The sequence below is a fragment of the Trachymyrmex cornetzi genome, unplaced genomic scaffold, assembly GCF_001594075.2.
Source record: "Trachymyrmex cornetzi isolate Tcor2-1 unplaced genomic scaffold, Tcor1.1 scaffold99, whole genome shotgun sequence".
Classification (NCBI taxonomy): domain Eukaryota; kingdom Metazoa; phylum Arthropoda; class Insecta; order Hymenoptera; family Formicidae; genus Trachymyrmex; species Trachymyrmex cornetzi.
This window is the reverse complement of record NW_017300343.1, coordinates 1,863,573-1,888,909: the sequence shown is the minus strand read 5'-3', so window position 1 is coordinate 1,888,909 and position 25,337 is coordinate 1,863,573. Positions and strand designations below refer to the sequence as shown.

The window sequence follows — 25,337 nt, the reverse complement described above, 5'->3', positions numbered from 1 at the left end:
TATTTCTTCGATTAACAAGTTTGAAGAAATTACACTATTATTAATTAATCTGCACTAATTCGCGCAGCACTGAAAATTAATTATATCGTGATGAAATAGATTATTAATAACGTTACATATATACATAAAAAAAATATATTAAATTTTTATAAATCATTTGTTTGAATAGTGCCAACTAAATATTTATTTAATATAAAGATATATTTATTTGGTTTAACTATTATTTTTATTGAATAAATGTTTAATTGACATTATTAAAATAAATATTTATCAAAATTTAGTATTTTTTTTTCCTAGTGCACATATGTTAGGATATACAAATAGGAATCGAATATGCAAGTTACATAAACAAAATGAATATGTTGAAAGAGCGAGTTAAAGTTGTTTTGTCGTTGTTATACTACATCTTACATTTCTGCTAGGTACAATATAACGTAATGTTACACGCGAACGATTTTTTTTTTAAGTAGAATGCAGCTATCTCATTTTTCAAAGTCGATGCTAATTCCAACTAATATCGCTCTATCTAAAAAGGAAGTAATTCATAATTAAAACTCGCAATATTTATTTATTAATCAATGAACGCGGGCGAACTCGTACGATTGATGACGCAAGAGAGTAAATCGAAATTCACATTCGCGAGAGTTGTACGTCCGTTATTCGGAGGCGACGTCATCGATGTGCGACGAAAAACTGATTTATTGCGGTCGAGATAGTTGCGCATTAATGATGTCAAAAACAAGATGTATTACGTGGGTAAATATAGATTCGCTCGTTCAATGAAACGAGTGACATAGCATGACAAAATCATTTCTAATACGATGTCGATTAATTTCGTATTTTGAACTAGCTTTGTATCACATACGCGAATTATAATAATCTCGCTATTCATTTATATGTATATATTTTCTTAAAAGAACTTTTATTATTTATACCGCATATATGACATATATTATAACTTACTGCAAGTTCTACTACCGAAATCGATTCTGCTATTAAAATATTTTGGCTAGCAGTAAGTTTTTTACGCATAAACATTTTAACACAAGAAATACTCAACATTTTATCACGATTATTTGCCCAGAAATTTCTTTATTTTTACTCACTTGTATGTTTCCTGTTTGTTTTTCATTTCAAAAAATATATATCGATATACTACGCATTCTCCGTGCTATTGATATAACTTAGTCAAACTAAGAGAGATACCTAGCTCCTAGGAGAAAAGCGGTCTCTTCGTTGAGCTAGATTTAAACTCATTCTCGACCGAGTTACACATGACAGTGGTGCACAGGCTTGCAACTGCGAGATTGCCTCGTGCTTGTGGAATTCGTCTTTTCTTTTCGGAATATGTCCGTCCCTCACATCTGGATTGTATGTTTACAGTCGTGATTCCTTCTTCTTCTTTATTCGTAAATATCATGGAAAATTCTTCCATGGTGGTTATAAACAAACGCCATTTAGATCGTCAGATATTTATTCTTCTGTACGACGTTTGCTATTTCCGTTGAGAGACACCGCATCTTATTGTCAGATAGATTAGGGCTATAAAGTTTTACGAAGTATGTAACACTCGGCAAAACAATAACATCATGAATTCGTTAGCTGCACATAATCTGTCGTGCTTTTAACTCCGTGGCAAGTACCTATGCTCCTCCCCTCTCCCTCCCCCACATACCGACGCCACTTTTAATCCCCTTTGGTTCGTGCGCGTAGATTTACGTATTGTAATTAAAATTTCCTGGAAATAAAACGAGATGAGTATTTTGAATATTTTTCTTTCTATTCTCTTTCGTGTCTTTGAACACAGTAGTTTATTACCATTATTATTATTATTATTATTATTATCATTATCATTATTGTTATTGACATTATCATCATTAATATCATTATCATCATCATTATCATTATCATTAATGTGTTTACAAGAATACACACGAATTAAAATCTTTTTTTAAAATTCTCTTTTATATCTTAGACATTTTCGCCAATTTATCTTCTAATATATTTTTACTAAAAAAAAATTAATCACGCAGTGTAGGTTGAAAAAAAAACAGAAAATTAATTATTATTTGGATCGTTATTTTATATATAAATGTTAAATTGTATGCTCGTAAATACTAGCTTATTTGGTAATATTCTCTGATTCCATATATATACGTATTTTAGCGTTATCGATTTAGTGGCGATCAAAATGGGTCATTTTACGCCAACCGAAACATATTGTCGCATGCGATCAATATAGCTTTAGCATTTTTATCAGTATTTTCATCGTCATTTTCATTCCGCAAAATTTGAACAGCACCTAGCTCACTTTTCATTCTGTCTCGTCGTTATATATTCGTCCAAAACTCAATATAACAAAGAAAAATACTTTTTTTATAAATTTATGTTATTAAAATTTTTTTTTAATTTGATTATATATATTTACAGACCTCATTAATGTGTCGCTGAATAGTTTTCTAAATAATACATATTATAGTTGTGAGAATAGTGAAACAAAATCTGCGTTTAAGCATTGAACCGAAATTGTACTTCAGTAACCATGAACGCTGCCTGGAGATCTAAAAATAAATATCTAAGCTTAGCGAACCCATTATTTATTTTTAGCACGTTGAATGGAGATACCGTAGAAAACTGGTATTGATATACGTACACTAACATGACGTTAACTCTATACACTTGATAACTATTTAATTTAACTAAACTATACAATATACAATTTACAAAAAAGAGATCATCTAATAATTTTACCTAAAATATAGTTTACCTACAAGCTTTAGAGCACGATCTATATCGCGGGATAAAAAAAAATGTCAAATATTTACCCCACCGTGCTTTATATCACAAACGTAAAGATTGTGTTAAAAGTAGAGAAGAACTATGCACTTTCGAAATTACAATGATCGCCCATTCCAAGAGACCAACAGAGTATAATAAGGATAATTGTCGAGAAAGTCTCGTTCGCATGAATGCGATTCTTTTGTTTCAACAGTGATGTATGCGAATATTCTCTCTCTCTCTCTCTCTCTCTCTCTCTCTCTCTCTCCTTCTTCCTCTCTTACTTCGTTGACTTGTGCACGTGGCACGCGTCCGTTATTCTCGTTGAGCGCGCGCGACACGTCGGTCGGTACGCACATTGCGCCACGGACACCACGATTCACACCTGTCCGTCTGTTCGTTCGTCCGGCAGCACAGCGGAGCATAAATGTCCGCAAGAAGAACGATATCGTGGTATTTGGCTTGGACCACCTGGCCGACAGAACCGCCCGTCCTGCAGGGCCGTACCCAATCCTTTATGGTCCTTTTAGATTGGATTTTTAAGAAGCCAGCAGAGAGATCGTGGTCAAATAGCAAGTTACCTGGTTACCTTCTTCAAAGGAGGCAACGATCACTAACTATTGCCGATAAATACAGCTTACTTTTATTCAAATAAGCAAGCTCGTGCTTCTTGAATCAATTATCTGCTCTTTAATTGTAGTCAGTTTCAACAGTTTAGTTTAATAACAAAATGAGTAAAGTACTTGTTATTTAATCTTTGGACTGAAGTCTCGATTCTACTTTTTTTTTATGAGATTTTAGTTGTTATTAATACTTTTCATATTTTTACTTGCAACGTTATTATTTTTGCGGTTTTTATTTTCTTTAAATGCTTGCTAGAATGGCTATAAGGAAATTACATGTGCGCGCGCGCGTGAATGTGTTTATATATATATGAAACAAAACATATATATATATATATATAAATTATAATTATACTTATTATATGACTATTAAACAATAGTAATTGAAATTTAAAAAGATATATTTGATCAAATATATATATATATATATATATATATATATGTGTGTGTGTGTGTGTGTGTAAAAAAAGAATATTTTCTGAAATTTTGTGTGGTATCTATATATTATATTATTGTCATTTCTATTTTCTACTTCAATTTTATATATACATGCCTTTAATTATTTTCCAGTAAATAATACGATATCGTTCTTCATTATGTGTAATAAAATCGTTGTTAATTCGTCCAGGATAATCCACGGTTTATAAAATTACGTTGAGAGAGATAATAGGTCACATACGCAAAACCAATGAAAATATGAATAATTACAAGTTACGTTTGTCAATACACATGGTTGCGATTGTAATTATGGGAAATATAGCGGATTATTATTGACCTACCGAAATTATACGGATATCATTTACCACACAAGCAATTTTAAAACAGTCGTATATTTCGCGTCGCTTGACAAAAGCAAAATTACTTCTCGTAGCATTTCGACGACGAAAAAGTAAGAGGATTCGACAAAAATATCACTGCGTATTTTTCATTCGTAGCTTTATTCGGTGGAAAACTCTAGAAATTTACCTTCTGTATAATGTGTAACGGAATTAAAACGCACATCTCTTTTTTCAAATCTTACAGTGTTAACGTGACGGAGTTAATGAAGTAACTTAACGCGATTCATACAAAATCTTTCGCAATTTTATGTTTTCAACGAATACTAAATTATTGATTTCAAGTTTGATTTGAAAAAACGGATATATTTCTTATATTGCTTTCAAACAGTGGCTTGTGTGTAAAAATAAAAATTCAAGTAGGAATTTATACGATAAATCAGTATTGAATTCTGGCGAAGTATCGATTCTGTACCAAAAAATGAGTTTCCTATTTCAGTACCCGTATTTAAAAAACAATGATATGGTACTGACCTAATGTGTGGATCAGTATTGCATAATAGTACTGACACATTGAGTCAGTACATTATTAGTACACAGTAAAAAAGAAAATGTTAATTTTAACATTTTTTACATGTCCCAGGAGATCCATTTTGTTCGTATAATGTGAATGAAAAAATTCTTAGATGTTAAATTAACTTTGAGATATATAGATTAATTGAAACAATTGTATTAAAAACACTCAAAATAATATTCCATTTTTAATTGACATACGCAATTGTTAAGTTAGAAAGGTGACATGAATCTAACATATGAAAATGTTACAAAAATAATAACATATCAGTTATACGTTTATTTTACATTGAAGTAATAATCAAAATTTTCTTATGTAATAACATAAGAAAAATTCTACATATGGACGCACGATTTTTTACTGTGTACATTTCTGGCATTGTATCTCTCACTCACTCTTTCTCTCTTTGCTAAAATTATCCAAAATCAATGTGTCAGATGTCAGTATTGAGACAGTATATTTGCAATATCGTGTTTGTATTTAGTACAATAACTCCGTACTATAATAGTACTGTATTATAAGTTTTGGCCCATTTCTATCATTCCAATATTCCTTCGGTACCGTAGCTGTACCGTACTGACATGTAAAAATTGGTACTAGTCAATTAAAGAAACTCATACGTTAAGGAAGCTTTCTGCTTACGAACAAGTCAGTAATTGTAATAAAGTTTATTCTGTATACATGTAAACGTCTAACGCATAACACAGGAGAGGAAGCAACCATACAGCCTCGCGAGAATGCACTGTGCTACGTATAGGTATATGGCTGATGCGCGTATCGATTTTGGCCAGACTGCATTACTATTGCATCGCGTCAAATTATACGGGCAAGAAATCATATTATTAAATTTAACAACAAAATTCATCAAACGTTGAAACCATTCGTTATTAATATCGACGTACAAATTTGATCAATAAATCGATTTAAATTCTTCATTGCAGAATCTTGATTATCAATCTGTGTCATGACTATCATCAATGTTTATCTACAATACGTTAAAAGAAAGTATATAAGATAAAGTATATATAACAAGTGTTGAAGCTGCATTAATCTCTTATATGAAAAGATATGCGTGTGTGTGTGTGTGTGTGTGGGATTATATTTTAGAAATCATCTTCTTTCGAAAATATCTACACTGTAAGAAATTTCTGTTGTAAACTTGCAAAAGTATTGTAAGTTTTTATCCAACAAAAATGTGATGTAAATTTAAACAGTTATATTGTGAAATTACGATAACATTTTGTGGTAAAGTATATGCAAATACGCATGCGTGGCGCTCCAGTTTTGTAAATTCACAACAAATTTCTATTGTAAATTTACAAATATTGTGAAACCACAGCAAAACGTTGTACGATTTATAAATTTACTGCATACTTTTATCGCAAGGGTATTGTAAAGTCACAAACATTTTTAACAGTGTATATATTTTTTATATTTTAATTATTAACGGATTGCTTTTTCGTTATAAATTTTTGCTTTTTTACTATAAATATTGTAAAATTTACGTATAAAATCAATAAAAATTTATATCAGTTATCAGATATCGTCTGATATTGTACAATTTCGTGGCACGTATACGTTTTGCTCAAAGATCGTGTCCTGTGCTAGCTGGCTCGTTTTTAGAACCGGGTTTTTCACATCAAATATACGTACCTGCACTTTCACGGCGCCAAGCCCGCGGATGCATATTGCATATACCTGCTCGCTTCAAAGGTGAACTTACCTGTGCATTGCACTGGTACATGAACCGCGCGCGCACTCACGTTCACGCTGTGTACGGCCAGACGAGTGCCTGTGTGAGTGCACCAGCGCAACGTATCGGAGCGATTGCACCGATATGACTACCGAGAGCAAGCGAACGAGAGCTCTCGCTCATATAGATTTCAGGCGACGATTAAAAGGCATTCATTTTTCAAACGTGCATGACGAGCCGCGAGAAACCGACGCTTCTCTCTCTCTCATCCTTTTGTTCTGCGTAAATTTGAATACATGTTTACGATGTAACGAATCAATGACGCGACATTGTACTACTTCTATTGTGCTTCTGATGAAATATTAGACGTGTTCATAGTTTTATACTTAAAATTATACATATATGTAGATACAAATCACTGAGTAATTAATTGACTGTTATTAACGGTTTTGCTAATTCGTATCGTACTCGAAAACTACAATTTCTAACGTTTTTTATTCTGACTATTTATTCTTAAAATATGTAAAACTTAAAACAATGTTAGTTTTTGTGATGGAAGATATATTTTTGTCACAAATAGCTATACAATAAATCCGACTTTGAGTCTTAATTCAGCTTTAACACTATCAGTCCAATAATATTTGTAATTAACCCGTAGATTAATTGAGGAATGTACATATTCTTTCATTTATTATTCTTATAACGATCGATCCTTAATTACTATTAAATTTATGTTTAGATAAGATAAGATTATATCATTCGGATTTTTCCAGAAAACGATCTTAACAGAGTTACCCTTTTTTTCACAGAATTATCTATAAGTTTAAAATAAATATGATTTAAGTATATATCTGCTTGTAAATATTTATACGTTTACTTACTATAGTTTGATATTGGTATTTCACGTAAGAAATATACGCTCGAGGATGAACGTGTTAAACTGTCTTTTATAAATTCTCACATAATGGTAAGGAGTCTCGCGATATGAAAACAGTTTTGCCATTTCTTCCGAGATTTCATCGGGGCCGTCGACTTTTATACGTGACCCGCGGTTTCGCATAATCCCCCCATGCGGACGGAATATTTATTTCCCGAGCTACTTTCACGTTACTTCGCTTTTGACCGAACGTTACGTAAAAAAAGATGCTATGCGGACGGTCGCGCGAGTAACCGTAAAAAAAAGAAATAAAAAAAAACAAGAAAAGCACCCTGATAAATGGTTCTGGAACTTTCAACAGCCGGATTGCCGAAGTTCGTATCAAAAGGATAGTTTAAAATGAAAAAAGGAATGGAAAACCACGAAAAGTGCGCGCGTACGCGAACGCGCCAGGTTGCCTTCTCCGGCGAAAAATGATATTTTCTTCATGATTTTAACGACGCGCCGGACGCGACAAAGTGCCAGATAATAGTGCTGTGCGAGGGAAAAGAGCTGTGTCCATCTACAAACCATTCTAATAAAAATTGTACGAATCTCACCGTACGTTTCTTTATAACAAATTATTTAGAAATCGACTTTTCCTTAAGGCATTTACAGTTCTTGTGTAATTAACGATGAAAATAGAAGGCTTTTCCGGTGTTTAATGAATTTTGTTAATCTCGAGTGAACTTTATATTTCAGTAAATCAGTATACATTTGGATTTGAAGCTTAATTGCAAAAATTTACTATGGTAAAACATGGATAGATGTGATATGCTGATCTTTGATATTTACGTTCACAAAAATTAATCTCGAAACCGATTAAAGAAGTTTATAAAATGATTAAAAGGACATCCGGGGTTTCTAGGACTGTTCTGTATTTAGGTCATCGCGCAAATGAAACTGCTACATATGAATGTATATCTACATTGCGAAAGTGGAACTCGTTCGTGATTATTTATGGATACGGAGTATTCGTGTTTGAAAATGATGACAAATGAATCAATCAGCCATATAACAACAAAGTACGTAATAGTACATCTAATAACAAGTTTGTCTCGAGTGTTCATACTCGGGAAAGTCCAAGAAAAAATTTACTTATCGCTGCTAGAATGATAAAGCGCTATCACATAATGTTATGTGAATACTCGTAGTAAATAGAAAATGTGAGTGCTCTTTGTTAGCGTAGATGTAGTTTTGTCGAATGTTTTAAACATATTGTCCCAAATATTTTCCAAATTATCGCTATTGTATTAAACACTTAAATCTATTTATTGTAGATATAATTGTTGTTATTCAAATATAGTAACAATAGAACGTATGAGCCAAGTTGAAAAATTTGGGTAAAATTTTATTTTCATTCAATTTATTTTAATTTGGATAAGCTTTATTTTGCACAGTAGCCGTTTTAAAAATCTTGTTTGATTTATAAATCATGTTTTGATCTGATACAACTGGAGCAATTTCCGTTGTCACAAGCATCAATATTAATTATCCTATTCTTTCTTGAAAAGCATTGAATCTCTACAGGAAAAATAAAAGCTTTTGCAACGAGAATAAATAAATACATATCAATGCTAAATTGGTTATACGTTTTACAAAAATATGCATCTCAAAATTATTTTCCAAGGAAAAATCGTTAATACTTTCATTAATCTTATGATTGAATAGCTTATTTTTTCAAATCTCTTCTTAAATGTATTACAAAAATGAATATATATATATATATATATCCTACGATTTAGGAAAACAAATTCCTTAAATTTATTTAATAAATCGAAACGTAACAAAAATATGTAATATCTAAAAAACAAGATATTAAATGGATACTTCGATCAACTAACACTAAGACATTGTAAATATTCCCAACTATTAAAAAAAATCATATACGGTATAGTTATTACAAATCGGACAAAAATAGATAAACAGATAAGAGGACAGATATTTTGCGCTCACGATTCATTTTGAACGATGAAATCATTCTGGCTGTGTCTAGCCGACCGTGCGGTTAGGGGTTAAACAATCGCAGCAAAATGAATTGAACATTCGCTGGAGAAGCGGAGCGATCGGCGATTTCTTGATCGCGAGCGCGTTGATACAACGCAATGAAATATTGGTCTAATTGAGGCGAATCAAGGACGTGCCACTGGCTCTATAATGTGATATTGTTTCAACTCCGTCTCGCTTTCGTCCCAAGGACCCTTAGAAGTTCATTCACGTCGGTTTTGCATAGAAATCACACGCCGTGCAGTGACAATATCGATAATAGTCTTGTTTAAACGAGCCATCTGTCACGTTCGATACATTCTCATATTAAATAATTAATGAAATTAACGATGATCATAAGAAAACAAATTTTTCTGGATCCTTGCACATTTTATAGTCCATTGGCTAGCGATATCTTTATAGCGAAAATAAAAATAACTATAATTAAAATTAAAGTGCAGTTATATGATAATTGTGTTCGATTATTTAGCTGCACTAAAACGACGCAATATGTTAACTTTTTATTGGTTTTTATTTGAGTTATATCGATTCGTTGCAAATATAAAATAAATAAAATATAAACAGAAGCAAATCTTAATATGCGAATATGATATCTATATGTACATGGAAATATATACACTATTTCTGAAAAAATTATGTATAATACAATATACATTCTCATTCTTTGACATATTATATTTGTTCGTAAAAATACATTGCTCACTAAACAATGATAATGTGCTAAATTGTCTGAATGTACCTGCTATCGCATTTTGTCATTATTATTACTGTTATTATTGAATTTTTATCGCACACATTTGGTGTCATAAAATACTGGCGGAGAACCTAAAATTAATAAACTTATATTCACCAAGGGATACGCAATTTGTGACGCGTGTGTTATTACGACCATGAGTTGTAACATTTAGATATTCAGCGTTATTAAAAGCTATCACATCAATAATATATAAGTTTCATAATCATCTCATATAAATTTTCTGTTCTTCTCTCTTCTGCTCCTCCCCTCTCCCCCTGTTCTCATTTTCTCGCGGAACGAAGTCACAATTGTCCAATCGTTAATTTCAACTTGGAATAAATCGTTCCGAATGACGCGCGACAACGTTAATTAAAAGCGACGTAACCGATAGTCGAAGAATATCTACCACAGTGCATTCAAAAGGGACAAAGATAGGAGGAGAAACAGATAAAAGAAAGAGAGAGAGAGAGAGAGAGAGAGAGAGAGACAAAGATAAAAAATAAAAGAGTGAAAAGAACCATAATGGAAATATTTATGTAAGTCTATGCGATGAATTTTCATGGTTGCCGCAGGGATGTAAAATGTGCTAGGTCCTCTGCGTAAAAGCTGTGCGCTCTCTAGCTAGTGAAAACGTTTTTGATGAAAAAAATGCAAAAACGAATGATGAGTTGAAAATGGGGAATGAGGAGAGAGAAGGGCATTAACGACAAGCAAAACAGGTCCAGGTGTAAGAGGACAATAGGTATTCTAGAGAATGCGAATCTCATTCGAATATTCGAGGATAGAGATTTCTCGTGCCAATATTCTATCCAAGAAAACTATCCGGATCTATTCTCCGTACCGTATTCCCTAACGGTTTACAGGTTAATTGGTTAATAGATTTAATTATCAACATATAGGATTAAAGCCGGTTCGCATAATGCGTTGTGTGTACAAGAAGCGAAGTACGTCGTAAAGTAGTATAATAATACTAATAATTTGCTATTGGCAGGTAGAATATACTGCAACTTCTCCATGAGATTTACAACACTACGATACGAAAGTTGCTAAGTTGTATCATAAAATCATCTTTTATATCCTGTCAGAATAAGAAGATTAATTTAAAATATATGTTTATTATCTCTCTCTTATATGTACAAATTATTAAGTTCTCTAGTATTCTTTTCACTAGTATTTCAAGAGTATTTAGGTTAAATAAAATTTTATAGAATTTGATTGAATTTAGAAATTATAATTTACAGAGAGAAAAGGTGATAGGTATATTAAAAAAATGTAAATATTTATATTATAATATAAATTTTTTTCTCGTAAATATTACAAATAAAAAGTTAAATCGAGATGTATCTGTTTTGATGTTTCTTGAATAATAAGTAAATTTTAGTATTTACAAAACCAATACCACACATACAAAATCCTTATATAAGAATCACGTACTTATTTGATAATCTGTAACGATACAATATTTAAAAGCACTGCAAAGAGCATTACGAGGAGTAAAGGCTGTTTAAAACGCAATTTCATTTCGTGCGTTACTCCAAGAAAAATTAGTCACTATATCAGATATATGTCGACACCGGGTGCCTCTGAAAGAGTTAATCTCGACGATTACCGCCGCAGTCCTTTTACAGGATTCCTCAAAACGGATGCCTTACTTCGCGTTGCCGCCTGAAAAATAATGCGCAGAACGAAACGTCAAAATATGTCGGCATGCGAAGGCCTCATCCTTCTCCGTGACACAATAGAAAGTAGAGCCGCAAGGCTGTTTCCACTACCACTCGTTCCGCATAAGGAATACGCAATATTCATTGTAAACGCTACCAACGCCATCCGGCTCTATTAGATTCTGTTGGACTACTGCATTTTAATATTGTTGGTCTTAGTGCGATCCAGAAACATTTTATGGAAATTAACAAATATATTTAAAAAGACAAAATTTATAAAAATTGCTCAAGTCACTGAAACATGCGAATTAAAATTTTAAACAATGCATCTAGATTAAAAAAAAAATTATTTTCTGATATTCAATACTTTAAGAAAAAAAAAGATATATTATTTTCCGATATACTTTAATTTTATTTTCCAAAGTTTAGTTTGTAGAAAATGTTATTCCATTTTTAATTGCTGATCTTTAAAAAGCCAATAATACCTCGTCGAAATATTTCCGCGGAAAGATCCCTTTCAAATTGGTGAAGCGATTCATAGAAAGGAATGGAGCATATTTTCGTAACACCCGGTACATTAACTTTCACGTTTTCGCAGTTATTTGCCTTTATAGTTAGAATCGATGCCAGAATTTTATGACGCATATAATTTAATTGCTTTAAAACTAATATTATAACCGTACTTCCGCGTGTATATCATTCGAAATTATCTTCAACGATACCGTATCTTTTCCTATTTGCGGATGCTCGCACATGAAAGCGTCGTAATAAAGTAGTAAGATATAATATTTATCGAAATACATGTAGTTTTTTACATTCATTTCTCGCAATATTCCAATCGGCAATATTATATTAGCAATTGCCTGTAATATGTTATACTCATTGTATAGATGAGAGCATATCGCGAGTACATATTCCGCGTTACATGTATATACATACATACATAATCGCATATATTACTCTATGCCTAACGTCTTCGTTACACAATTCGCATCACAATATTTGCATTAGTCGAAAGCAAATACATGCACTCACACCTCCGAGAACGCCATTCACAAAAGCGATCATATATGTATGCAAACAACTGATTCCAATTTTCAATACTGCATAATGATTCATAACAGTTAAATAGATTAATGGATATATTTTTTTGTTAGTCGAGTCTCAAAGATTCAAAATGTAAAGTCCACTATTGAAGAAGAATTGACATGGTCAGTGCATTAAAAGCAAAAAAAATTATACTATATAATTTATATTGTTGTTTTATTATTTATTGTGCTTTTATTATTATCATCTATTGTTATTATTATCTCTATTTGTATATTTGTACATTTCAAGCACAAGTAAACGTTATAAAATAAATTGTTTATTCATTGTATTAGAACAAGATTCTTGTTCAAATGATAATGAGTGTATAGACAACATCAACTGAAATTGAGAATAGTCATAAATTACAAAAGGTTTGATTGAATTACAGCTGAAATTTGCAAATGTATTTTAGGAAAAAAATTAATGGACATAGTGTTCTCTATTTAAATGTTATTACTATATTTAAGATGTAAAAAATTAATTTGTAATAAAAAAATTTTTTTTTAAATAGAAATTTAGTGAGTCGTTGAAGATAGACCCGAAAATTTCGAGTTTTTTGTTTTTTGCCACGTTTCCTTTACTTCTAAGGAAGTAATCTACTATTTTCTGTTTTAGTTTACCTCAAAACACTTTGCTCTACAGATTAAACCTTAAATAGACTATTAGAGAAATGTTATTACAAAATGATAGCAACATAAATGCAAAATTCTAATCAATGAAAATTGACGTTATTTATACTGTTATTATTTTGTAACAATATTTTTCTAATGGCCTATTTTAGATTCAATCTATAAAGCAAAGTGTCTTGAGAAAAACTACATCAGAAAATAGTAGATTGCTTTAAAAGTCACGAAATTGTAGCAAAACGCGAGGCACTCAAAAATTTCTGTTTTTATTATAACATACACCGAAAACTCCTACATTTTTAACAAGTTTCGTATAAAAAAATTCTTAATTATAGCAATAAATAATATCTAAACGAAGAATTATGTCCATTTATTCTTTCCCTTGAAAATAAAATTCGCAATTTCACCTTTAATTTAATAATCGAAACCTTGTCCCCCTTTAAATATTCATCTTAATTCTGTCACATAATTCCGGTCATGTTTTCACAAAGAAAGGATTTGCGAAACAATAGAATCGAAACTGTGTGCATGTATTGTCTCGCAACACTAATATGTATACGTACGTTACCATTTCGCAGCGAGATAATCGTATTACAAAAAGAATGTACAAAAAGAATTACTGCAAGAATCGTTGACGCAAGCGACGCTGTCGGATAGAGCATTCGTGACCATATACTTGGTGACCGACAGAAGAGCGACCCCGAAGATTCAAGGTTGATCACGTGAAGAAAGGTCGCTCGCTCCATCTGTTTTCCGATCAATTGGATCTTTTCTTCCGGGTCGATCTTCCCCTCTGCTGTAATTTTAACAATATTTATGCCCAACGCGACCAAGTCATCATGTACACGGTAGTTTATTATAGCTGCGTTATGCGCGTACACGCCGGCATGCAGAGGTGGAGTTGCGAATCAATAACTCGTGTTATAAGGCATTTCGGTATGGCGATATCGATTATGTACACCGGTTATGCGGGCCGAAGGTGTCCGGAGACGATGACGATGTAAATGCGACGGCGGCTGCTGATGTAATATATGTATGTGTGTGTGTGTGTGTGTGTGTTGCAACGTGACACGATGAAAATTATGATTACACGCGCGAGAACGAGCGCACGCGGAGGACGCGTGCGACGAACCGAGAATTCACTTTCGGACGCTCGGTGATTTAGCCGAGGGATAGACAAAAAAGTGTTAACTTTATTCTTCTGGGGATAAAAACGTACGTATGCAAGTAACGCGAGCATATGCGAGCATGTAACGAAATAAAATCTATAGAGGGGAGGGGGGGGGAGGCAAAAAGGAAACAAATGTCTTAAGATATAGAACTTTACCGCATAAATATGTATCTCTTTATAAAATCCGAGTTGAGAATAAAAGGGATTAATTGCTAAATTATATGCTGTAATGAAAATCTGTTCTTAATCAAATTGCAGTAATTATTAATTATTGATTTATAGAACATAAGTTATATATTAAATATACATATACATAAATATGTTATATATATATATATATTTAATATATTAGTTACACAGTTGTGAAATCAATTATAATGAACAAATAGACATACGTACGTTGAAAAAGAATCGTGAGATACCCATGGCTCGTGCCGTATTCAACGCCAAAAAATAAATACGAGCTGGCATGTTTCGTTTCCGCACGTCGGCGCGACGTCGACTTAACGTGAATGTGAATTGGCCTTTATTCGGATCTCTCGACGAGTTCTTCCGCGCTGCCGCCACACAGAACGGAGATATCCGTGGCCGACGAAATTACGTAACACGACGTGACTCGATGAAATCACGATTACACGCGCTGCACGCAGATACTCATGTGAGAAAGAGATAGCACGAGGGAAGTCCCTCGTGGTAGTTGTGGTTAACTCGGCTATACATATGTGAGTATTATGTTTGAATCAATGAATATATAAACGGAAGGCAACGAAATTATTATTCCTCTAGAGTTTAGGATGAGAGAGAAAGAGGAGTGTGTGTTGCGTCGTAGGTATTTAAAGAGTTTAAATTTCAAATTTAAAACAAAATAAAGTCTTTTTTCTACACGCACAGACACGTACATAGTGCTATGAAATCTGAGCGATGTATTCTGTATCTGAGATAAAACTCTTTTTAGCTCTACGAGGTGACGCTTCATCGTAAACAACAGTATTTTCGCATATGTACAGTGTAGTCCAGCTACGATTAATACCGACATAAGAGATCTTAATAAGAGACGGAGGATGGTACTTTCATCAGTGCGAAGCTTTCTCGGAGATCCTTTTTCATGGCGCACTCCCGCCGTGTCGTCTCGATCCACCGTTGGCTGGCGAACAAAAGAAAATGCCGTGAAATATTTCGTCGTATCGCCGGCCGAGCGTACTTCACGGTATTTCGCTGATTTCGCGTTCGTAAAGTAGAAAATGTCGTTGGATCTCGAATTACGAAGTCTCGATCATTCGCGAAAGAGTTATGTCCTCTGCGAAAAGGTTTTGCCTTGCAAATCATAGCGAGAGCAGGAAAAAAAATACTCCAAATAAAGATTCGTTCGCCATTTAATTATGTTGTAATTAGTTTGTATCATCGTACAAAATGTACGATGATTTTTCGTTGTTGTTACGCATATAAAACGATGTTTTTCAATGTTTTAATTAAACACAAGCGTGTGTATTGCTGTGAACACGAATTTAGTTATTATTAATATCTTTGTAACGTAAAAAGCATAAAACACTTTTATACATCACAAAGGTATTTGTATAATCCGTGCTATTTATGAAATGTGTACGATATCAAAATCAATGAGTAAATAGACTATCTGTGGTCCTGGAGAGAAGTGGATGAGATGAGAACGTCGTCGAGAAAGGACTAATGAAAAGGAGGTATCCGAAGTTGGGTCAATGACGTCAACCCCGGGGGCGTGTAACTCTGTCGAGATTCAACGACGTAGATACACATCGACGATCCCCGCTCTCTGAGTGTCCTTTTAATGGCGCGCGCGCGAATGCCGATTTATAACTCGCTCAGTCCGAAAATAAAAGAGTCAGACAATTATCGAACCTTTCATCCACACAATGACAAAAACAGTGCGTTTCGACACAACGGCCATTAAAATTATACGAATTTCGATATATAATCCCGACAAACGATGCGTGTAATTTAGATATAATATTGCAAAAGTGAATTGTTCGCATGAAACGCCATGTTTGCCTGAATTACGGGCACCAATATTACAGTAATCGTGAAAGGATAGTACAATCGCGCAACGGTAAATTACAATTCAATTCAGCGACGTTAACTTTTTATCTCCCGTACCTGAACGTGACTTTATTGGAATTTTACGTATATAAACTTGCGTTTTTAAACAGCAATCTTCGATTTGTATCAACAAGAAGTGTTCAGTGTCATCTTGTTTAACTGTCATCAAGTTGACAATTCAATACCACGTCGAATCGAGTAGCTAGAAATCTCCGTATTAAATATCTTCAATCTGCAAAGCTCAGATTCTCTCGTCGGGCTACTTTCTGCAGCGTCGAAGTAAATTTGCAAGCTCGCGTTTTCATCGTGCTTGCAATCGTAGAACTATACGAATTATAAAGTTGTCCGGAATAAATAGATTTTCAAAAATATTTTCGAAATTATTCAAATAAAGTGTTCCAATATTTCAATATTTATACGAGATTAAAGAACGTCGTATTTAAAATAATTACGATCCATCTACAAAATATTTATACAACTGTATTATCGTTTGGAAGCGACGATCTTTCAAATATGTATCGGACGAAAAATCTATCATATGAAAACGTAAGATCTAACAAGAAATATGAGAATAACTCCCAAATCTAATCCACTTTAGGTATCGGATATTCATTCGTATATCGCGAAACGGTACTGCAAATATCTATATCGCATTATTCGTAATCCCGTTACTGCAACACTGGCATTGGTTATAATCCCGATAACAGCAGGATATTTGTAGAACATTGAAAAAGGCAATATTTTTCGCAATAAGTTTATTACAGTTTTTTAAGATTGAATTTGGGAAATTTAGAGGAATTATTAATATTTCAGATTGATTGCGTTGAAAGTCCGGCAACCATATCGGCATGTAATTATAATTTCCGAAATTAATTCATTTAAATGAATATATATAATAATTCAACATCTTAACATTCAGACCGTATAGTGGCGCTTCGTACTTAAAGTAATGTTTCTAACATAAATTCTTATTTCCATTCTTATTATTGATTGAAAGTCCTCGCGGTAGGAAACAGTGGATTTTTATAGGAAAGTGAGACTTGTACGCGTTAATTCTCCTAACTTACTCTAGAGGGCATATTATCTCTCGTGGATATTGAATAAATGGGGATACAAACGGATCAGAAACAGCAACGTTACGTGTCTACCGATAATCCCTGTGATATGTTCAAATTAACGCAATAAATTTCTACGCGGTTGTAAATAACGCTGTTTGATCGACTTTGAAAACGTGTAACGATTCCGCACAATTATTATGTATTTATCGATCGTGCGATATTTGTGAGTGACAAAATTATTACTGTTTGCAATAGAACCATCTGTATTAATATATTAAAAAGAAATAATGGTATTATATACAAATGTGTAAAGAAATAATTGCGATTCTGTATTAAATATTGATCCTCGATGGACTATGAAAAGCAGTAAAATAACAATTTAACTAATTATATAAACTTAAGTACGAGTGATAGTAATAAAAATTATTATACGTTCAATAGAAGAACAGGTTGCAATATTCGCGGTATAATTTCTATGGCGAAAATAAGTAATCAATATATCACGGTAAATATAGGTAAAGAATTGCGAAAACATATTCTATATATGTATATATAAATATCAAAGTATCATTGATGCAGAGTATCCGGGATGTGAAAACGACGGAGGTTTCACGTATCGATAGCTCGTGTAATGCATCACGATATCGTTAGAATTTCTAATTACTATTATTATTCCCATTCGAAGAATGGAACGCGCAGGTATAATATTGATCGGCGCGTCATACCGGCGGTAAAGCGATCCCTCTCGGCCGAGCCGCGCGAGTTTCATCGGATCTTATTGCCGCGTACGAGCTGCGATGTGTAAACATATTCTTATCATTGCTATATAGCGACGCGGTGATTAAGAAAACTGCGAACGCGCTACCGCATCACGACCGAGTGTATATCACGAATGTAATTGCACGTGATTGCACGTTTCGTCCTACAAAATGGCCGAGATCTCGTTCGGAGATAAGTCGCTCTTTTCAGCAAACAGCTTAGTTACATTTGAGATCGCACGATTACATAAGTATATTTACGCAGAATACGAAACATTTATTTGTATCTCTTGTATATGTTACACGTGCAATGAAGGATGAATTAAATTCAAGAGATCATCATTTTACTTAAATTTGAATGTGTGAGATGAAGCTTAATTAAAATTAAGATCATACTTGTTTATTTTTATTTAATTATTTTGTCAATACATTTAACTTATTTATTATTTAAATTTAAATTAACATTTCAAAAAGCATAGAGTATTATATATGTTTTCAGTTTAAGATGAGTCGATCATTCACGGGTTTATTTTGCTTTATTTCATTTGTTTTCGATATTCCATTGTATGAATCGTCGATGACGAGATATACTTTCATATTCTTGCGGTTATTGTTGTTTGTATTGAACGTTTCTAGTATATGTATCTATCTTTTCTATTGTGATCCATGGCAACAGCGTCGGAGCAAGATATCAATTATTTCGAAGAAGATATTAATCTTATCTCAAGCGCGCGCGCGCGCGCGAGCACCTCGAAATCGTTCGAGAGAGATATGGAATAAAGAATTCGCACATGTATCTGTATTATTCATAAATCGCACGCTACAGCATTCGCATATAAAGAATATGAAATATTCAATGCAATTATTTCCGACTCGATATCAGGTCTGATATCAGGTGATTAAACTTCAACGCCGATTCTCTCTCACAGTTTAGTTTCATATACTCGTCTAAATACTTGCGGCGGCGCTCGTACCACTAAAATGTGCTTATCGATATACAAACTTTTATATAAACGTTCGTACTCAATATGCGTGAAAATTGCAAGTATAGATATTGATTTAAGAGCCATCACTCGAACTTATACTCGCGCGATATACATATATATATACCGCTCTCTCGACGGAGATCCCCTCGATTATTTACATAGGTCGATTATGTCGCGCGTAACGTCGTTTTGAACAAACGAAACGCTCGCTTCTCTCGATCGTGCATTGCGACTCTAAAGAGTCTCTCTTATCGCGTTTCTCCTCGCAGATGAAATCCATCCGTATTGGGCGTTAACCACTTGGCTTGAAATTTAATCGACACGAATGCTGCACGTTCATACATTCATATGTCAGACAAATGATATTATTTATTTTCTAAAATATCCTGTGTGGGTGTTTCTGTGTGTACATTGTATATATAACATATGTAATGAAATAATAATCTACAATATATATCATAACTTTTTTAATAATGATGAAAAATAATTTCTATGATCAACTAAATTAATCTCAAAATGCAGACTGCAATCTTATTGTCTTCCAACTTTTTTTTTCAGATAATTCAATTCTTATCTATTTATTATAGTAAATTTTATTTTTATATAATATTAATATATTATAAATAATTTACAATGGTAACCTCAAATAAATTAGAACCGAATTAAGGCTATTAAGAATTAGAATTGAATAAAATTGGAAACACATTGGTAATTTTTCATTAATATAAAATATATAAAATATATAAAATATTTTCCTTAGTTATTTATAACAAACATTATTTTTCTCATTTAAATATTTATGTTATTCATACATACGAATTAAGCTGATTTTAAAGAAGTGTAACACGGATTAAGAGCAACACAGATTACTCGAAAAAGTCAGACTCTATATTATTTTATTGGATTATTCTATGATTATATAAATAAAATGACTATACGTATAAACGAGAACATTTGTGACGCGTGAAAGATACTTACGACGCGACGCGCGATAAGCTTGGCCAGTCAGAGACGTTATTCCAGGCGAAGTGGTTAAGCTGCCGTTCCGCCGTTTAACAGGCTCGACTGATCGATCGGAGAGAAGCGGCCCGGAGTGCATCTCTCTCCGTCTCTGCTCTCGGGGCCCTTAACCCCTCGACGAAGGACAAAAGTTTCGCACGTAAACACGTACACACGCGCACTATCGCGCGGTCTGCGCACAAGACGTGTGCGAAAAGAGACGACAAAGTGAATATAGACCGGATTAAACGTCCCTGATAATCGGAAAAATGACCACGGGGCGATTTAGCTTCTGGCTCTCATACTTTTGTTCTTTTGTTTCGGCCCTAGTTTCGCTTTGGCGATACAGTCAAGTGATCTTTCTCTTCACGTCAATCGGGACACCGTATTAATTCACCCCTGTGCGATTTTAATTGCATCGAGTTATCACACATAAAAGAAATGATGTAGATAATTCCTTAAATATCGTACATTATATATTGTTCTGCAAACTGTGTAACTACCGGTAGAATTTATAATTTTTTTTCTTCACAATTCTTTCTTATTATTTATAATAATTTTCTTTTAGATATTGAATAATAAAAGAAAGTACATTATCCGACACATATTTTAAATATTTTATTTGTTTTATATACATTTCAATACGAAGCAATAATTACATTTTAATCGTTAAAAATAAAAATAAATTACACATTTAAATATATTATATAAACTATATGGAAATACAAGTTAACATTCTAAATTGAGTTATTCAAATATTTAGTTGGAATAAAATGTTATTAACATATCGAATAATAACATAAGAAATATGAACTTGTCTATTTTCGGTGCACGGTAGGCATCGAAACTTCGAGGCTGCTGTTACTCGCCCGAGCTTTTAGTATCCCATCGATTATGCCCTTTCGTGAAACGTCGTAAAACTTCGGGGGAACAACGTGGTAGTCAATTTTGTTCCTTGTGGCAGATACGTGAAATAGGTCAAAGGAGTTTACCTACTGGTTTCGTATAATTCACAGATAAGATTCTTTTCTATTGAGATTAGGGCTATATATTTCAATCTATTATAATTTGTTAGTCTGATATTCGCGGAGTAACATACGTGAAAATAACGTGCGTAACGTTTCTTTTATTTTGAAAAAAGCAGGTACTTGTGAAAATATTGTGTTTAACGTAATATGCCTTAGATATCTAAAGGGCTTCGAAAGGTCATCTCAACGATTTATGATGTTTTCTTTTTTTAAGTATTGACGCTGTCTAAACGGATACTTTATGATATAAATGAAATAGGATATCGTACATCGAAATAATTAAGCGCGAGAGAATTGGTGCGTGCCTGACGCTCGCGCGTGTATATATGTGGGTATAAAACATTTTATTTTTATTGGCATCTATCACTCTTCTGACAAACAGCTGTATTGTTATGCGTATTTACTCGACATTTGATAATTCGAGTACCACACGCAGTGTTTGAAGAATCGAATTTCCACGAGCGTTTAAATCCAGCTGAAATTTCTCTCTTGCACGATGATAAGTTAAGCAATAACCGAGTCCTCGTGGCCTGACTTATTTAGCGTGACACTACTGCGCATTGCGGATTTTTAGTCACAGTTATACGCCTTTCACCGACCGTCGAGCTCCAAAGGCTTCCGTTATATATAATTACAAGTTTGCTATTATCGTTATCGTTTCATCGTCAACGTCGCGTCGTCGTTTTATACGTCACACATGCGTCACCGATAATTAACCTACCGCCGATTTGGTACGTTTCGAATTCAAAGACATCGTTCTGTCACGGAAATTGCGCGTATTATTAAGTGTCACACTTCCTGCCCAGGAGATTTAACGGCTTTGCGACGATTCCAACGACGTTGAAGATTACGAGTGTCGGTATCGATAAAATTCTCTCGGTAAATATTGCGCGAAATTTCGCAAGTACTAGACTACGTCACAATTGCTAATTTCTTCTTTTAACCTACTTCGCACGAGAGATTACTTCACTCAAGTCTACAATACGATCGTAGGAGCGCCATGAAAGTGTGCGTAATTAGAACTAGTTGGGCTTCACTTGAGGTTATCCGTCACCGTTAGTTTTCGTGGTCGATAAAGGTATTACGTCTTTATCCTCGCCTATCCTCGTTGCTCAGACACGCTGGTCACTCACGTTCTGCGAATGTCGTACGAGGATACTGTTTCGTCCTCTTTATCGAATTAATTCGATCACGATAGCTACAGCCAGAGCGATAGCTTCGTTCAACTCATTCGATCGTAGCGTAATCATCTTAAGTCTGTAATCAAATCAGGTATCTGTATACTGGTAACTACCAAATCCCATTTAAATAGAAACGGCTTTTACGTGCGATGTTGTAATTAATCATAATATTTGTAGAGTGCTTCTGAATATTCAATAAAAAAATTAACGATGCCAGTTGTAAGTTTTTTTTTGGTAATTTTTTGTATTAAATCTAATTAAGTAAGAAAAATTCTATTTTCGGTCAAAATAGATCTTAGCTTCAATATTTTCGGTGTGCATTTATATTTTACATATATATGCATATATTCAATTCTACAAACCATGCGCCGAAATCTTTTTCAATTTTAAAACGTAATCATGAACAGAACTAGAGTAATAATATCACATACTAAATGGAGCAATTTTATTGATGTTAATAAACATCTTGGATAAATATAAAAATTGACGTTAATACAAATTTTAAAAACTGCAAAATCTTTTCTGTATCAATCGTTATTTTAATAATCCTTTTTTTGGTGTCAGTATTTTATCGATACCTTTATTTTTCATGTTAAATTGACGTAATAAATATTTTGGCATTTATTGTCATTTGACTCCCCGATACATTTTTAAAAAACTACATTTATTTAGAAAAAAACATATTTTCTGCGTGTAAAAAAGAAAAACATATTTTTCTCCCGAACAAAACATTTCGCTTTCGTCCGATATACCTATCTTTCTATCAGTCGTAACTCGCCTTTTAAATAATTCATTAAGCCTGTAGCTAAAAATGGGCTAATTATTTGTTCGAGTGCGAAGGTACCTAGCTATCCGATCTCGATATCATGCTACCGGGGGGCTACCCTCGTTCGAGCTCTCACCCTTTTGAGGGCCGTCGCTCCATGCGAGGAGATCCTAAGAACAATAGACGAAAGAAGTCAAGGTTGTCGCGTCTCGGCCGTTTTCGCGCCGCCCTCCATACGTTCGACCTCCGCGTGGCGCGTCTCGGCGCGACGCAGTGCGCGTCGTACGCCGTCGGCCGTCGGCGGGCTCCGACGATTTTCGATCCCCCACTTTCTTCTCCCGCCACGCTTCCTTTCCATTTCTCTCTGCCTCGCATTAAACCACGCCGCACAATTCCCCGTCCATCGCACCGCGCCGGTACGTCAACGAACGACCCGTTCATCGTGTCTCTCCTAAACTCGTATAATAGCGAGAGGAACCGAGTCGATCCCGAAAAGGGAGCTCTAATGGCATATGTATAGAGGAAACTTCATCCTGCCATATCTACATAGTGATGTTATTATATCTCTTAAGCTTTGTTGTTGAAATAATGAGCACGTGATAGCCAAGAAATTCGTAACGATCGTCTAATGACTCTTAATCATTTTCTCTATAAGGAAAAAAATTTATAAATATAGTAATAATAAGAATATTGCAAATAATATCCGATTTCTTAATCGTCCAATAGATATATCTCTTTAATGAGAGTTGAAGGACTTACGTATATTTAATAGTAAAGTAACGTAAATGTTTTTTCGTTACACAAACGCGTGCGTAAATATTTCTTCTACTTTCACGGTTATTTGTCCTCTAACGGAGCTTGTAATATCAAACTCTCTTTCTGATAAAATTACCTATGGATCTTCTCTGACCTCTTATTTCCTTTTCCTTCTACCTTTTTTCCTTCCCCCCCTTCTCTATCTCTTTTATTAGGTTTTCCTGTAATTATTAAAATTAATTCCGTGAATATCGCGCTTTCATCTGTCATAAACAATTAGTCAATTTCCACGAACCTTTTTACACAGTTTTCTGCTCGATAGAAAACTTCCACGAACGAATGTATAACGCCGCTATTCGTTTATGAGCGGCAGTAACATCGTAGTCATGAAAATGAAGTTTGAATTAATTGGAACAGGTTGCTTAGCAGAACTGCAAGTTTAGCATAATTACTGCGCAACTGGATATAGCTCCGAGAGAGAGTGGCGCATTATAATATGATTTCTTAATAAATAATTATATCTTTCCGTAATATATATCTTTTTGGTATTACATTATAGAAATAAAATATAATCTCTTATGTCAAAAATTATTCGATTAGCATTTAAAAAATCTTTGCTTTTTTAAACAGCTGCTGTAATTTAAAGAACTTTATATGTACAATCTCTTTTTCCATGTCTAATTCTGAAAGAAAACATGGCATATCGTTACCAGACGGTAATATACACACACACACATATATATATATATACAGGGTGTTTGAAAATTAGTGATAAGTCTTTCGCACAGGAGCAGAATGGACTAAACTGAGACGAAAAGTCCTCTACCATTTTGCAATTTTCGCAATAGTTGACAAGATATTGATTGTTAAAAATTGCCGAAAATTGGTCTTCAATAATTTTTTACTTAAATATTATCAACTTTACAGAAAAACTGCAAGGGACGAAAATTATTTATTTTCTTCTCATAGAACTCTAAGAAAACTGAAACGAAAAGTCCTCTATCATTTTGCAATTTTCTACAAATTTTTTCAGAATTTTTTAATACCGTATTTTCTCATGTTGGTAAAAATGAGAAAATGTA

General features: G+C 33.6%; 1 protein-coding gene across 1 annotated transcript in view; it reads left to right on the top strand.

Annotated features, from left to right (window-relative positions):
• The window catches only part of LOC108770258 (uncharacterized), a 111,547-nt gene that overhangs the window by 502 nt on the left and 85,708 nt on the right, over nucleotides 1-25,337 (top strand). The gene's annotated exons all lie outside the window — the stretch shown is intronic.